Here is a 15,673-nt window from a genome sequence, read left to right as displayed (position 1 = left end):
TACTAATACGTGGTCTACGGTCTTCCTTCAGTGCTTTGAGTCTGTCATCCCATTGCCCTCTGACCCACCTACTTGGTAAGAATTCAGGTGTTTCTCTTGTTGTTTAACAGGATTACTAAGGATCCCTTACATGTGATGTCTCTTTTGCAGCTTTGAAAATTCTGTCTTGGTCTTTGATTTGGCTGATTATGTTCTATCCAGCTGTTGGGCCTCTTTGTGTCCATCCTGATTAGATTTCATTAGCTTCATGGGCATGCAGATTGACATTTGTATCAAATTTGGAAAGTATTTGGCTTTATTTCTTCAAATATTCCTTCCCCCTTCTCTGATGTGCTCTGGGACCCAGTCTCTGTCACTTTCTGCATGTTCTGTGTCTGATAATGCCTCGCCAGCCTCTGTGCAGGCCATCTTTCTTCGTTTGTTCACTGTTGGTCCTTTGGACTATTGGTTCTTTGTTCTCTTAACATAATTATCTTCCTGATTGCTGAATCTTTCTTTTACCAAGAAAAGAGTCATAGAGCCATCTAGTGAATATTTAAAATTTTCAGCCATTGTAACTTTTAACTCTGATTTTTCCATTTCTTTGCACTTTCTATTCCTTCATTGATATCTTCTAATTTGTAAGACATCATTTTCACATCTTACTTTAGTGCTGTAAACAGCATTATATACAATTCTTGGAAAAATTTTAAAAGATTGATTTAAAGTCTCCATCTATCATAATCCCTCGGGGATTCCTCAAAGGTAGCTTCTAGTGATTGTTTTGTGATTTTCTTTGTGTATGAGCCATACCAGGTTTATTTACACATCTCCAAAGGTTTATTTTTATTTTTTTATTTTTTTGCCAAACTTTTTAAATAACACAATGTGGCAATTATGCAAATCAGACTCTCCTTCCTTCCCGGGATTGGTCATGCTCCTTTCTGCTGCTGTTTTTTTCTGATGTTTTGATTTAATTCTTCAAAGGTTCCCTGCATCCTTTGTCCTGTATGGCTACTGAGATTCTTACTCTATTAACTTAGCATTCTACTCATGGTTATACAGAGATTTTCTGAAATTTCTGGAACCAACAAATGTTCCACTTTCCCAATTGCACTGCCTGCATATTAGACACCCCTTACACACTCAAAGAGTCAGCAGACTCATTTGACTTACGATTCACGTCCCATTTATTCATGGTCTTAAAGCTTCAGGAGGAAAAAGACTTCAGGACCTTTCTGATTATTTCCTGAGAAGTTTGCCAAGCTCTGGGCATGAGCACAGCCCTACACACACTTGAAGTTTGTCAAGCCCCTATGCACTTCTCATTCTGCAGCTTTTCCTCCTAAGCTTTTAGGTTAGGCTGTTCTTTAACCTAATTGGTTTCCACTGTCTCTAGAAGTTGCAAAATTAAGTAGTTTTCTGTAATTATTTATGACAAACACCCCTAAGCAACACCCCCAATACCCATTCCCACACAAGCCCTAGTGAGTTCTAAGTCAAGGCAAATAAGAGCAAAGTTGCAAGTAGGAATGACAGGAACAAAGGAGACCTGTCAAATGATGCAAACGTTCCAGGAGGGAGGTTTTGAAGTCAAACTTCCAACTCCCTTCTGCCTCTGCAGTTGAATTCTGTATTGCATTGTGTGTGTATGTGTGTGTGTGTGTGTGTGTGTGTGTGTGTGTGTGTGTGTAGCAGGGAGATGGGGGGACACCCACACTATTGGGGATTGAGCCCAGGACTGTGAGTATGATAGACAAACTCTCTATTGATACACATCACCAGTCTGTTAGAATCTGTAAACAAGTCTGGATGGTGCCTGGCAAAATGCCAGAGGGAGTGGTTTGTGAAGTAATGCCAGCGGGCCATTAAGTGTGGAGATTCCTTATTGGTTGACTGATGTATTTAGTTTATGTTAATTAAGATAAGCTGTGTGGAATGTATAAATACCTCTGTTGTCCTACAATAAAGGGCTTCCACTCCTGCTGTATCAATCTACACAAGTTGCTTGTCACCCTCCCCCCCCCCATTATTTTGCTGCAGCTGGGCTGTGGCACCAGTCTATTTTTTTTTTTTTTGAGAGAGAGAGAAAGTGAAAGATAAAGAGGGAGAAAGAGAATTTTTGTTTTAGTATTTATTTTTTAGTTTTCAGTGGACACAACATCTTATTTTATTTGTATGTGGTGCTGAGGATCAAACTCGGCACCCGCACTTGCCAGGCAAGCGCGCTACTGCTTGAGCCACATTCCCAGCCCATATCACCAGTCTTTTAAATTTTTTTTATTTTATTTTGAAACAGGTTTTTGTTAAGTTGTCCAGGCTGGACTCAACTCTCTAGTCTTCCTGGCTCAGCCTCCTGAGGAGCTGGGATTAGAGGTGTGCACCATCAAGCCTAGTCCAGACTGCCTTTTAAACCTTACTTGTGAACTGATCACTTTTACAGAACTAAGATCAGGGTCAGTTAGAACACTACAGTTATCACTATAAATTTGACTTTGCACAAATAAGTAGACTGGGATTCCAGCAAGGATGTGGTTAATTTGCAGAGTACTGAAAATTTTGATCATGACAGTTTATGCCAGTTTTCTTATTGTTTTTATGAAGAGTAAACTTTTGGATATTATCACCTTGCCATTGTCACCAATGTCATCCAGAGATCTTTCTTAACATCCTGCTTTCCCAATACAACTAAGTTATTTTCAGTAATAATGAAGTAATGATGAGTGATAGTCGTGGTTTTCTTGCTTTGTTCTTTACTTCTAAAGCATGCCATTACCAAGTATAATGGCAAACATTTTATTTTTGAAGATACTATTCATATTCAGTAAAATAGGTTTATTTGTGAAAAAATTATTTACCAGATAAAATACTATAGTTTCATGTTTTACTAATTTATTTATTTATTTATTTATTTTTATTGTTGGTAGTTCAAAACATTACACAGTTCTTAATATATCATATTTAAAATGCAGATAAATATTCCAAATGTTTACTTAACATGATAGAATTAAAGTAAGTCAAGTAGTATTTTTTCTTACAAACTTCAGAACAGGTAGAAGACACAAAAATTCTACAAGGTGGTTTCAATGGGCAGAACACCACACTAGGAAGGTACAGAGATTATTCATGCCTGGGACACTTAAGTGGAAAGTATTTAAATTATCTCATGTCATGAGTACATTTGTAGGCACAAAGTAAAAAAAAGTAACTTATTTTGTCCCATGATAATGTGTTATATTCTTACAACATTATTGTAGCAAAATACTTTGAGATCTAATTCGGAGTATCAAAATTAATAAAGTACCACACACATCAATATGGAAATCTAAATATATAAATAATTTAAATGCTGATACACTGTTACCCATTTTTCTTATTTTCATTCCATTCTTCACTTTATAATCAGATATCATACATATATTTTAATTTGTATTAAATATATATCTATATATAAATATATATCAAAATATAAATATCAAATATATATCATATACACTTTTAAATTTTCATATTATTATAATGATCACTATATTATATATGTTAATTTATTCTCTTACCACACCATTTGAATTTGGCTAGATTACTTAATATTCTTTAAAAATATATCTTATAGTTATTGGTTATTTGAAATAATTTGTTCAATCATTCCCTCTTTTGTGTCCTTTTTTATATTATTAATCTTTAAGCAGAAATATACATCATTTTGGGGGAAGTGTACCAGGGATTGAACTCAGGGGCACTCAACCATGGAGCCATGTTCCCAGCCCTATTTTGCATTTTATCAGAGACAGGGTCTCACTGAGTTGCTTAGAGCCTCAATGTTGCTGAGGCTGGCTTTGAACTTGTGATCCTCCTGCCTCAGCCTCCCAAGCCTCTGGCATTACAGATGTGTGCCACTGCGCACAGCAGAAATGTTCATTTTAAGATAAGTTTTGTCCCTATCTTGGATTTTAAAGGTATATTGTTTATAAAAGTCAAGGTGATATTTATCTTTTGAAGGTTAAAACACTTTATTCCTCTTGGGAATCAGCCCAATATCCATAAAACAGTGTTGGCACAGTTTGGAAGTTATAGAATACTCAATTCACACTTTCATACTTAATCCTTCATAATTTTTCCATCAACATCCTGTTCCACTCACGTTTGGAATCTTTTTGCTTCATTCAGATCTTTGCACACTGGGATGCTCTGGCCCTTGGTTGAAGGCCCTGGTACGCTAGTCACTTCCAGTGCTGTCACAAAATTCCCGAGTAAACCATCTTAAAGGAGGAAAGAGTTCCTTTGGCTCCTGGTCCCAGAGGCTTCAGTTCTTGCTGTTTGACCCCACCGTTATACACAGTTGTCTTTGTGGACTTTTTAGCTTTTGCTGCTTTTCTTAATGGGTACTCAATTTTATTCAAATATGTATTCCAGTTAATTATAATCTGTCTACAACACGCTTATAATTTGGCACAAATGACATTTTGGGTCAGAGAATTTCTGCCATGAAGGGTTTTCCTGTTCATTATTGGATGTTTAAAAGCATTTTGGCCTAGATGCCACTAGTATTATCCCAGTTATGATAACAAACAAACAAAAGTCTACAGACATTTCCATATGTCTCGTGAAGCTCAGAATTGTTTCTGGTTAAGAATTGGTCTTTATGAAGTCATAGAGAGCATGCAGTCCAAAGCCACATGCAGCCCAATCCCATTTGATCTAAAAATTCCCACTGGTCTCTTTCATCTTAATTTCCTCGTAATTTAAGATCTCAGGGCAGCTGATTTATTGGCAGTGAGAGACAGCCATGCCAAGTAACTTCCTCAGGGCTTCCTATGGACCCAGTGCACAATTCCAGGCAGTTGTAAGCTCACAGAGCACATACTGAAGCAAGACCTGGACACGGGAAAGTACAGAGACTCTGGAAACCAAGAACCTGAGCAGGGCCCTCCACTCACTGTGTAGTGGGCACAGAATTTTATTTTTTACCCTCTGTTTCAGTTTTCTCATCCATAAAGCCAAATTCAAACAACCATTTTACCCAGATGTGATGAAGTTTAGTACCGATGGATGCATGGTACCGGGAACACTTATTCAATTTATGATTCCACTTCTTATTATTTCTCTAAAATCCAAGAACTGGCAACTGAGTGCTCCTGTTCAGATCTGAAGAAGGAACAATAGCAGTGGAAAGTTCTAAATTCTTGATTGGCACCTCGATGGACAACAACTCATTTTTTTTTTTTTTTATGCCAGAAAACTTTTGGACAGTGCTAGAGTCCCTGACAATGAGTTTTCAAATGTGTGAGAGCTTGACTCTGTCTTAAGATTTTCATTAGCAGAGGAATCAAAGCAAAAACATTACAACACAAGGTAGCATGTGCTATAATAAATGAACGAATTCCACCAGTTTAGGGAATAGACCCAGAAGGTCAATATGTCCGCAATAATTCATTGCGGAGTTAGAATTGATGTGCTAAAAGATTTGTCCTATATGCCATATTGACATGACAATATTAATTTTACAAAATCATGGTTGGTCTGTGATTGCAAACTTTGTATCACTAGGTCAAGCCTCTGGAAATTTCCATTTGGGGTCAGCTACTTGTGTTACATGTATCTTTTTATCCAAATTCAAGAAATACCTTGGAGTAAATCAAATAGTTTCTTTCTTAGTCTACTAAATTGTGCAAAGAAATTAATTAGACATTTAAGAGGACTCTGTGCCTATTTTAAAAAGTTGAGATTAGCAGGAAAAAATTCAAGGCTGGCTTGTACAGAACTCTGCCATATTGACATGGACCAGCCTGCTGAACACGGAGGTCTGCAATTGATAAGGGCAAAGAGCTGTGATTCACAGTGGGGCATGGGGATCAATTTATCTCTCAAATAACCAATTTTAATTCTTTAAAATATTTCAAAATTCTTCATAGGATACTTTGTTGATGTCTTATTAAAAGGAGGCATCCCTCTTCCCATTATTAAGTCCAAGAATATGGAGTTCTGAAAAAGAAAACATCCAAATGCTCAGATATTGTACCTGCTCTGAGTTTCTCTCTCTTCCTTTTTTTGATTAAGAAAGTGAAGCCAGGTGTGGTGGCACATACTTGTAATCCCAGCGTCTTGGGAGGCTGAGGCAGGAGGATCATGAGTTCAAAGCCAGCTTCAAGGAAAGGGAGGTATTAAGCAACTCAGTGAGACCTTGTCTCTAAATAAGATAAAAAACAGGGCTGGGGATGTGGCTCAGTGGTCAAGTGCCCTGAGTTCAATCCCAGTCCCTCCATCCCTGACAAAAGAAAAAGAAATAGACAAATACACAAGGACACACAGTGTTTTCTTTCAGAAGAATTCACAACAATTTCTTCCTGCACTCATTCCCAGATTTTCTACCACATTTTGCTTCTTTGACACGTACCTCATTTTGTCATCTTTTTAAAAATGAGCGGTTCTTGGAGAAGCCCAAAAGGCAGATGCACCTTCAGCCCCATCTGAAGAGTGATCACCTTCCCAGCCCCTGAGCCCAATCCTGGGGTTAATTTGAATCCACTGAAATGCCTGGCATCTGTGTGTGTTGCCACTGACCCTGTTCAGGTGAGCTACACCATTGTGATAGCCAAGGTTGGACTCTGCCACTTTAAATTAGGGGTTTATCTTGAGTCTTGGAGAATGGGATGTGTTTCAGAGGGAGAGGATGATGAATCACATGGCAGGGAGCAAAGTAACAGTGATTAATGGGACATTACACAACAACAAAAAAATAGCCAACTGGGTGCAGAGATAAATGTAACTACCAAGAGCAACTTATTGTCTAAGGTGATGTAATTAACTTCAAGTCTCTCCATGGCTTGGATGGCTAGTTCCAGTGAGCCTGTCCATTGTGCTGGTGATAATGACAAGGTTGTGGCCTCTTCTTTTAAATACTACCCTATTAAAGAACATTTTTTCTCCAATACGTAGCATCCATAAAATGTCAAAGACTAAGATATGGCAATTTGAAGAAGCACAATTATAAGCAACTGTTCGGATTCATTCAACTTCATTTATTTCCCCAAGGAAGACAATAGAATAAAAGACAAAACATTTGACTTATGAAATATGAGCTTCTACCAATGTTTTCATGCATGAAAGCTACCCTAGTCCATTGGTTCTTCTTTCTTTCTTCTTTTTTTTCCTTTTTCTTCTTTTTTCTTTTGGCTTTCTGGAATACAGAGAAAATTGGTTTCTAGAAAACGTTTTATGATAGTCACTATGACGAAGACAGCTTGTCACTCCTCAGTACCTGGCAGGACAACCTGTTCTGTCTGTGCAAGAATGTTTCTTTCATTCTTAAGGAACAAGTAATAACTTTGCTGTTAGAAGAAATGGTTGGCTTGATATTTGTGGATGGACAATAGGTTCAGATATTACTCTGAGCATTTTAAATAAAGAAAATCAGTACTGTGAATATTTCTATTCATTGAAATCCTGCCCACATTCTTCAGTTAGCAAGGTTGGAAAGGAGTGTACATTTAAAAATTATTGCCAGTCCATTTGCAAACTTTGAAGGCTTTCCTGATATTTGAGGCATGCTTCACTTGACATTTTTGCATTGTTTGGCTATTCATACAGACAAACAGAGGAGCAAAAACTTCCAGGATTCTGAGGTATGGCATAATTGAAATACCAGCTTGCTTCCCACCTGTTTGCCTCTTCCCAACTTTGAAACAATAACATTATCTAAATTTTATAGTGTTTTTGTCCTCTGCAAATAACGTTAACCTCTTCAGTCCTACAGAATAGTTGTTAAGAGTATGCATGCATGATGTGTCCAAAAATCATGGAATTTAGGGTAAAATAGGTGTGACTTTCAGCTCAATTATTCTTGGCTATGTAACATTTGCCTTCCATTAATCTCATTTTAATCCATTAAAATAATAATAATATTTATTTCATAGAAGTGCATAGAGACTGAAAGAGACATTGAATGCAGGATACTATGAAAATATTCTGTCACATTTCCTTTCCATTGCACCCTCTCCTGCCATCTAAGTGACTGGAGTAAAATATTATGTGTTATTTGTTATTGTACTTATTAAGAAGAGAAAATGAAAAAAATGAATATAGCCTTCATTAAGTACTTGCCACAATTCAACTTCTATTGTTGCTCATTTCATATACATTAGATTACCCAAAGAATTTGCTCAGGTTTTGCAGATACGGAGTTCAGACAATGGGGACATCAACCCATTGTGTCAAAAACTTAAACTGAACAACAGAACTAACATTTTTGGTAATTTTGAAATAAATTTTTATGTTTTTAGAGTCTATCCATTTGAGAAAAATAATAGGTGAATGATTAGAGCATTTTGAAATATTTTAAAATTTATTGTGAAAATAGCATAAATTTTACTGCCAAGGCTGCTTTTGCTAAATGATTAACTGAACAAAATATTACACCCAAACATATTTCAAACAATATAAGAAATGCATGTATGGAAGTAGTTTTTTTAGGAACGGGGTATCTTTTTTTATCTCAACAAATGCATAGTACTTAAAATCATCAAGAATTCAGAAATAGCTGTCCTAAAATGGCACACAGGGACAAGGTATGCTCCACAGTGATATTTAGCTGTGTCTCTGCGACCTGGTGAACTTTAATGGGTTGCTGCTTGCAGTTAGATAATAAAAATGCTATCATTGGAACCAAATGTGATACTGTGGAACCACTTAGCAAAGCTCTCTGATGGAGAAAGGAAGTAAGAACACAGGCAAGCTTCCTCCATCAGGGGTTGTGACCCTTAGTGATTTTAGTGGTGATGGATTAATGTGATCTGTTGCTTTCCAAATATTCCACTTATATTGGGGGTTAAAAAAGTATTTGCCTTTGATACATGTAATAAATGCATGGATTATTTACAATTTGTGAGCAAATTGGGTCTCATAAATTTGTTAGATTTCAAAAGACATCTGCTTAGCACGCTTAAAACAATGCAGTGAGAACCCATCAGCAGATAGGAGCTAACCCTCCTAGACCTGCTACTGTGCAACATGATCCCAGACTTGACACAAGAAGCCATATTACACTTAGACCTCAAGAAAAACAATGATGTCAATAAAACCATGTCAAGTGAAAATGACAACAGGCTGTTTAAAATGTAATGTGACTCTTTGAAGTGTTTTTCTCCTTTCCACCAAAAGTAATTGATAAGCAGGTCATGACAGTTATGTCTGTACGTTGTGCAATGTATGAAAGAATAGAATATTAGCCTACTATCATATTTATAGGATAGCTTATCCACTCACAAGATGCCACATTATACTGTGTCCTATTTAAAGGACAATCTATATTTTCCTCCTCCTCCTCCTCCTCTTCCTTCTTCTTCTTCCTCTTTTGTAATGGGGATTGAACCTAGGTTACTTAACCCTTTAATCAAATCCTGAGCCCATTTTTTAAGGTATATTTTATTTTGAGACAGGATATATTTTTATTTTCTTGCTAAGTTGCTTAAGGCCTTGCTAAATTGCTGAGGCTGGCTTTGAATTTGTGATCCTCCTGCCTCAGCCACCCAAGCTGCTGGATTTACAGGCAGGTGCTAGTGCGCTGGGCTTATATTTTTAATCTTTTTTTTAAACACGTTACAATTTTTCATATTTGTACTAATTGGTTGTACAGGACAGGATAACACATTTTGATCATCATACATAAATGGAGTATAACTTCTCATTCTTCTGGTTGTACTTGATGTAGAATCACACGGGTAATGTAATCATATATGTACATGGGGTAATAATGTCTGATTCGTCCTACTCTCCTTCCTACTCTCATATACCTTCCCCTTCCTTCACTTCCTCTGCCTAATCCAAGGTACCTCTATTTTTCCATAGCCTCTCACCCCTTATTATGAATTAGCATCCTCATATCAGAGAAAACACTGTGCCTTTGGTTTTGGGGAATCGGCTTATTTTGCTTGGCATGGAATGCTCCAGCTCCATCCATTTACCTGAAAATGCTATATTTTTATTCTTAATGATAACAAGGGACATATTCACACATGATTTCTAATCTATTTTCATGCACCTGTGTCAATTCCACTGAAATATTAGCAAAATGAAATACTTGGGGCTTAATGTGATAAACAGTCTGAGATAACAAAGTGTTCAGACCATAGTCCAAGTTTAGTAAGTTCTTTTTGAAACAAAACATGAAATGGATGTGTAACTTCCCACAGCTGCCACCAGGACAGGCACCAGGTCTGGGCAGAGCAGCCTGCTCTGGGTTCTAACCTTTGTCCTACCTGCACCATACCCACTCCCCACTCTTCCCTCCTTGAATCCAATCTCCCTCTCTACTGAGCCTCTGCCATCCATCTCCTTCCTCCTTCAGTTTCTGCATTTGCTTGGGAGTTCCCTCTGAGTAATGACAGTGATTCCCAAGCAATGACTTTAACTCCCATCCACCCTTCTAATTTTACCTGCATCAATGGCTGCTGCAGACAGGCATCTCTAGGACCTTACTGGCATTGACAGTCACCTTTGTCATTACTTTCCCTTTAACAAGACTCACACCTAATTCATCTTGGTCATGTACATGCAAACAAGACAGATGATCAAATGAAATGAAATTGGCTTGTGTCCAGTGAATGGGTTATGAGGAAGCTGGACACACTGTCTGCTGCAGGCACATCTACTACCATTTCCACTGGGTGAACAATTCGCCCCCAGCAGTTGATCAGCAATATCTAAAGACATTAGTTGTGATGCTACTAGCATCAGGCGCATAGAGATCAGAGATGCTGTTAAGTATCCTAAAATGTCCAGGATCCTTTCACCTCCAACAGAGCATTATCTTTCCCTTATATCAGCAGTACCATACCATGCCTTAGATGTCCTACACTAGGTGAACATGTGACACCATGAGGAAGCAGTAAGAACCTGCCCCCCCTCACGCTGATGTTTGTTATGCATGTGAGGACAACTTTGTATGGCTACGACTGAAGCTGCAAGTCACCGGTCTGAAGTCCCCTTTACAGCTTTGTGGCTTTGTGTTCGTCACTGAGCTCTCAACAGCACACCTCACTGGGAAGGCCATGTGTGCGACTGTGAAGTAGGAGCTAGGAAACAGGTTTTCCACATTAGCAGTGAGCACCTGTGACGTCCAAACAGTGCCTACCTCACTATTCAGTTGCCCTTTGAAGATAGAAAGACAAATGTAAATTTCCAATTTCCCACTAATGTGATAGCTGCAACAACCACAGAAATGATATCTAAGTGCTAAATGTGCTGTTGGCCAAGTGTTAAATAATGCAGTATAAATTAATAATGTATTGCAATAAAACTTTCTTTATTACCATTATATTTGTATTTCTTTATTAAACTTTTTTTTTTTTACTTTATTTCTTTATTATGTTTCTTGTCAGCCCCCGGACCCAAATGTCACGCTAATAACTTGGCCAATCCCACTTACTACCTGTCACTTCTTTCTATCTTGCTTTTGCTCTCTTTTCTCAATTCCAGTTTCCTGTTTGCTTAATCTTAAATTAATATATTTCCCTGTCTCTTTCATCTCCCCCTTCAATTCAACTTTTTTTTATTCTTTTCCATGAAATCTTTTCGGCTTTCTTAAAACATTTTTTTTTTTCTCCAGAAAAATCGATAATAGATGAAAATGGTCAAAGGATAGAGGATTGTCAATATTGTAGCCAGTTTCTTTGATTATCATCCTCAAAATTGGTGATCATACTTCCAGGAACCAGACAGCTAAGGCAACCATCCCTTAGAGAGAAGCAGGCACTGACATAAGTCACACACCCTTCAGGGTGTGTTGCATAAGCCCAAGAGGTTATTAGGTAAGGGAATGCCTTTGGAATTCAAGCCAAGGCTTCCATTTCCAAGAACAGGGAACGTGAATGCAGATTTTGACATTGCTGGAATCCTTGCTGCCTTCAGAATACAGTTGTTTAAAGTGTGGCTTATATCTCTCATTTTAGTCTGTTTTCTCTTACTGCAAACTCAGTACCACGGAATAGATAGGTTATGAAGTCAAAGAGACTTACTTAGGCTCACAATTTTTGTCCAAAGTGGAGAGGCTGCATGTGGTGATGGCCTTTGCTGGCAGAGTCCTGGGCAGTTCATAGCATCATATAACAAGTGACAGGGAACATGTATGTGTTCTCCTCTCTTGCCACAGTCTGGCTGGGCAAAATAACCTGGGGGGGGGGTGACAAGCAACTTGTGAAGATTGAAACAGCGGGAGCTGCTTTATTACGGGACAGCAGAGGTATATATACTTAATTAATTACACACAGCTTAACTTAATTAACATCATCTAGATACAGCAGTCAGTCATTAAGGAATCCTCATCATCCTAATGACTCGATGGTGTTACTTCACAAACCACTCCTCCTGGCAAAGTGCCAGGTGCCACCTTGACTTGATTGTGGCCCTCAACACTCTCTCCCTCTTACAAAGCTACCAAGATTCAGTCCTAGGGACTCCACCCTGATGACCTTATGTAATTCTACTTACCTCCTAAATACTTCACCTCTGAAAACCTGAAGAATTTTCTGATAATTCTCAAAGTATAAGAATTGGGTATTTTTACATCCTCAGAAAATGTTCAACACAGTGTAACTAACAAATATCATATGTAAATGTATCCATGAAGTTTAGCAATTAAAATGTGATTTGCCTGTAAATTAACTTTTTATTGTAGATTAGAAAATTCCCCCCAAAACATGATCTGAAATTCACATTCCCCTGACTTCTCTTTTGTTTATGAAGATTTCTAAATGCATTTTACATGCCCCAAATTCTCCTACCATAATCCATTACCAATAAACCACTTACTGGCACTATTTCTGAGCTTTAGCTATTGCATTATTAATTGGCAAAAGATTGTAAACAAGATTTATGAATTATTTACAAAGTGTATCTACTGGGAGGAAAAATTTGAATGCAGGTAATTCAAAACTATGTATGGGTTTCAAAGAGTGCAGTTCACTCTCTGGGAAGCCTGTTTGAAGCATGAAATACATAGCATGACATTTTACTAGGTCAGGGTAGCTGGAACTTTCATTATATTAAGAAGTCTCCTTAGAATTCAAATCATGACAAAATATTGACAAGTAATAGGATTCGTAAGTACATTGAGTATTAGTTTTCCTATTAAATTAGCAAAGAAATTTTAACTTATATGACAAAATAGAAATAGTGTTATGTTATGAGAAGACATAGAATAAATTATCATACTCTAAAATGTCTAATAACAGTCTGATATTTTGTTTGTCTCAAAGGATCACAAGAAAAGACCACTTATTTTCTCCACCTGAACCAATGACAAATAAGGCCAAAGGATTCAATTAGGAGGGAAAAGAGTGCCTTTATTACCATCAAAGTCTAGGTTGAAGATATAAATTATAATTCAGGGCAACTAGTGTCTTTGTACTTGCTGATATTAAAGTTGAAAATTAGATAATCTTGTCAAAACAATCACTGGAATTAACCACAGGTTTTCCCTGTAAGATTGAAATAGAGTTTGATAATTTATATCAAGCTAGGGCACCATCACTGCAAGGTTGATAAAATTATGGTCCAATAGTGTGAGGCTTGGACACTGAGCTGACATCTGTAGATGTGCCTGAAATTCAGTCTTGGTGGGCGAGACCTCCCTGCAACAGAAGCCATCATGGCCTAACAATGGGGTAAATGACACATCAGATTGTTATGTCTATGACCTTGCCAAAAAATATCTAATACAAAGGTGGGCATGGCTAGCAGGTGCAGCTGGCTAAAGACATAATTACCCAGGAGTTGAGTTGGGGGCAACAGCTTTTGAAACACAATTATGAAGTCTCTTCCTCTCTAAATTTAATATTATGGAATTTCCTAAAGTTATCTGTAAGGATGTATTCTATCTGTAATCCTAGATATTATTTTAACACTTTTCTAATGTAAATCAATGCATTGAATAACCTTTTGTTAAATTGAATCTGTATGTATCTAATTTATAGTGTCCTATACCACAAAATGTGTCAATTTCTAAATAAACAGCAAATCTGTATTCCTAAAAAATATTCCCTCTTAAATAGATCTAATAAAAAATGTTCAAAAATATTAGAATCTAAATTAAAATACCTTGCTTTTCTTCCTTGCACTATGTTCTTCCATTAAAATACTTATAAATTAACTCTACACATATCCTTCTACTTGTTCCCCTATTCATACTACCTTCTATTTCACTCATGCACTTAGGTAAATCAACTGAAATTCTATTATCTATCTCTCTATCTCTATCTCTCTATCATCTATCATCTACTTATCTATAATATATCCATCCACCTGTTAGGATGCAGAGAAGAGAACAGTGGGCAGTATCCTTTGACAGCTAAAGTTCAATATGCTTAATTAGAGGCAACGGGTTTCTTTCAACTGCTGCTTCTTTGAAAAACCAGTATTATGAGTTCTTTCTTGATTTATTCTCAACCCACTGTCCAAAACTGGTAACATTCTCTGGTGGCTGAGATCTCCATTACTTTTCATTAATATTGCTTAGATCCTCAAGCGTCCTGAATATCTTTGAGCCATTTGTTTCATGGTGTTGTTAGGTCTCAGTGGTTGCCGAAGTTAAACATTTATATTCTTCTCTTAGACTTTGATCCAGTTGAGCAGGTGTATGCAGTGGAAACTCTTAATATATTCTGCGACCCAAGCCATTAAGTGTTACTTGTTGCCTCTAATAAGGGACAAAGGACATGAAGAATTTTCTCACAAAACCCTGGTTTAGTAGGCATTCTTACTATGTCATTAGACATTTTTGCAAGAAGTGAGACGATTCTAGCCCTTTTGAGAATTTTACTGAAATGGAAACACACTCTGAGACACAGATGAATGCACAACTTTCTTGGGCCTCTTCTGGGACATCAAAGAGCACACACGTCTACAATCCATGCACATACAAAGAATCAGTGTGATTGCAAGGCAAATGGACTTGGAACAACAGGCTTCAAATGACAGTGTTTCTATTTCCATGTACATTTGGAAAAGTCTCAAGAACTCCTATTTATACCTAAAACAAGAGCCTGTACTTCAAATGTCTTATTTAACTTTGAGTAAAGGTATAATCATTACATGGTAAAAGGTGTAAGGCTCATTTTCAGCAATTTCCCAAATATTACTCTATTATACAATATCAAGTCAGACTTTCCTTCTACACATGTGCTGCTTCTTTTCTGTGTACAATTTTCCGTCTTTGTTTCCTCTAGATACTTTGAAGAAAGTGATATTAGACAACTTAGTCATGTTATTAATTAGCCTCTTAAATTTGGAGAAATTTTGACCCTATCATGAGAAATCCAATAACATTCAGATATCATTAGAGCTATTAACAGAGTTGTCTATAGAATTCTTAGCATCATATTAACACCATAACCACAAACCCCTTCAATTTATTTTGGACATTTATCTCTAAATATGTTGAATAATTAGCCCACATTATTTAGAAAAAGACAGTTCAATTACATTTGCTATAAATACCTCCTATGTTTAAAGAATTTTATTGAACTGTGAAGTAGAAATACATTGATAAGATAAAGCATTTGCTGTGCAGTAATTCAGGGATAAGTTGAGGGAAAAAATCATAACTGTTTCTTTGATCCTAGATGGTAAGGGATAAAATTCCTAATGAGAGAAAACCACTCTTTTCAACAATAATATAGGGTTGGAGTCCATTTTTTACTGA

Source organism: Ictidomys tridecemlineatus, chromosome 9 (assembly GCF_052094955.1).
Source record: "Ictidomys tridecemlineatus isolate mIctTri1 chromosome 9, mIctTri1.hap1, whole genome shotgun sequence".
Lineage (NCBI taxonomy): Eukaryota > Metazoa > Chordata > Mammalia > Rodentia > Sciuridae > Ictidomys > Ictidomys tridecemlineatus.
The sequence above is the reverse complement of the archived record's forward strand: the minus strand, read 5'-3'. Positions refer to the sequence as shown.